The sequence below is a fragment of the Osmia lignaria genome, unplaced genomic scaffold, assembly GCF_051020975.1.
Source record: "Osmia lignaria lignaria isolate PbOS001 unplaced genomic scaffold, iyOsmLign1 scaffold0012, whole genome shotgun sequence".
NCBI classification, from domain to species: domain Eukaryota; kingdom Metazoa; phylum Arthropoda; class Insecta; order Hymenoptera; family Megachilidae; genus Osmia; species Osmia lignaria.
This window is the reverse complement of record NW_027478166.1, coordinates 197501-200000: the sequence shown is the minus strand read 5'-3', so window position 1 is coordinate 200000 and position 2500 is coordinate 197501.

Here is a 2500-nt window from a genome sequence, read left to right as displayed (position 1 = left end):
TATAACTTTTTCAGTTTTAACAAATTTTGGTTACAGACAGTTGATGCTCAGTTTGTACAAGTATGCAACATTTATAAGTGCATACAGGTCACCAGCCTTATATTACAAGGCTCACCACATATGGGCCATTCGGTCTTAGACACCGACCCGTGGTAATGCTGTGTGGAGATTAATAATAATCCGCAACGGAAAACCGGAACGAGAATAGTCGAGAAAGTATATTCTCGAGGAGCGGTAGACTGCTTTTCAACCGAAGTCATAAAAGAGCCACACGCTCGACGCTACTCCCGACCGGTCCGAGCGAACCGAAAGTGCCTTCCTATAAATACCGAACGGCCGGCCGCTAGGTCGGCGACGCATGGGCTTACGCCCAGGCGTATGCCTGTGCAAACCGCCGTGAGAGCGTACCATCCCGCCGGCACGGTAAAACTTAGACTGAAAATATCGTCGAACATATCCTTTCATTTTATAACGTTCTATACATGAAAATTATTAAATTAACATGCAGGACATAATAAATTCACATTCTCATGTAAATCATGGGTTTAATTAATATTTTAAAAAATTTTAAAACCGCCCAGAACCGATGAGATGAAAATATTAAAACGATATTTTTGCATTTTCTTACGGTAAAACATTAACAAATAAGCGACTATAGCAATATAAAACTCCATTTGTAATTTAATTAATCAAAATTAATATTTTTTTTTGATTTTTCAGCGATCCAGAACCGATGAGACGAAAACATTAAAACGATATTTTTGCATTTTCTTACGACAAAACATTAACAAATACGAGACTATAACAATATAAAACTACATATGTAATTTAATTAATCAAAATTAATAATTTTTTTTGATTTTTCAGTGATCCAGAACCGATAAGTCGAAAATTTTAACAATCATATTTTTGCATTCTGTACCGTGGATCCATCGTTAAACGCTATTAAACTAACGTCCGTGATGGTATAAATGCAGATTTTCGCTCCGTTTAGCCAAAATAACGAACTATAGGTGCGCTCCGAAATATTTCAAAGTCCCAGCGGCGTATTGCTTCGCCTCTTAGAACCGATTAGTCGAAAATTTTAACAATCATATTTTTGCATTCTGTACCGTGGATCGATCGTTAAACGCTATTAAACTAGCGTCCGTGATGGTATAAATGCAGATTTTCGCTCCGTTTAGCCAAAATAACGAACTTTAGGTGCGCTCCGAAATATTTCAAAGTCCCAGCGGCGTATTGCTTCGCCTCTTAGAACCGATTAGTCGAAAATTTTAACAATCATATTTTTGCATTCTGTACCGTGGATCCATCGTTAAACGCTATTAAACTAACGTCCGTGATGGTATAAATGCAGATTTTCGCTCCGTTTAGCCAAAATAACGAACTTTAGGTGCGCTCCGAAATATTTCAAAGTCCCAGCGGCGTATTGCTTCGCCTCTTAGAACCGATTAGTCGAAAATTTTAACAATCATATTTTTGCATTCTGTACCGTGGATCGATCGTTAAACGCTATTAAACTAACGTCCGTGATGGTATAAATGCAGATTTTCGCTCCGTTTAGCCAAAATAACGAACTTTAGGTGCGCTCCGAAATATTTCAAAGTCCCAGCGGCGTATTGCTTCGCCTCTTAGAACCGATTAGTCGAAAATTTTAACAATCATATTTTTGCATTCTGTACCGTGGATCGATCGTTAAACGCTATTAAACTAGCGTCCGTGATGGTATAAATGCAGATTTTCGCTCCGTTTAGCCAAAATAACGAACTTTAGGTGCGCTCCGAAATATTTCAAAGTCCCAGCGGCGTATTGCTTCGCCTCTTAGAACCGATTAGTCGAAAATTTTAACAATCATATTTTTGCATTCTGTACCGTGGATCCATCGTTAAACGCTATTAAACTAACGTCCGTGATGGTATAAATGCAGATTTTCGCTCCGTTTAGCCAAAATAACGAACTTTAGGTGCGCTCCGAAATATTTCAAAGTCCCAGCGGCGTATTGCTTCGCCTCTTAGAACCGATTAGTCGAAAATTTTAACAATCATATTTTTGCATTCTGTACCGTGGATCGATCGTTAAACGCTATTAAACTAGCGTCCGTGATGGTATAAATGCAGATTTTCGCTCCGTTTAGCCAAAATAACGAACTTTAGGTGCGCTCCGAAATATTTCAAAGTCCCAGCGGCGTATTGCTTCGCCTCTTAGAACCGATTAGTCGAAAATTTTAACAATCATATTTTTGCATTCTGTACCGTGGATCCATCGTTAAACGCTATTAAACTAACGTCCGTGATGGTATAAATGCAGATTTTCGCTCCGTTTAGCCAAAATAACGAACTTTAGGTGCGCTCCGAAATATTTCAAAGTCCCAGCGGCGTATTGCTTCGCCTCTTAGAACCGATTAGTCGAAAATTTTAACAATCATATTTTTGCATTCTGTACCGTGGATCGATCGTTAAACGCTATTAAACTAACGTCCGTGATGGTATAAATGCAGATT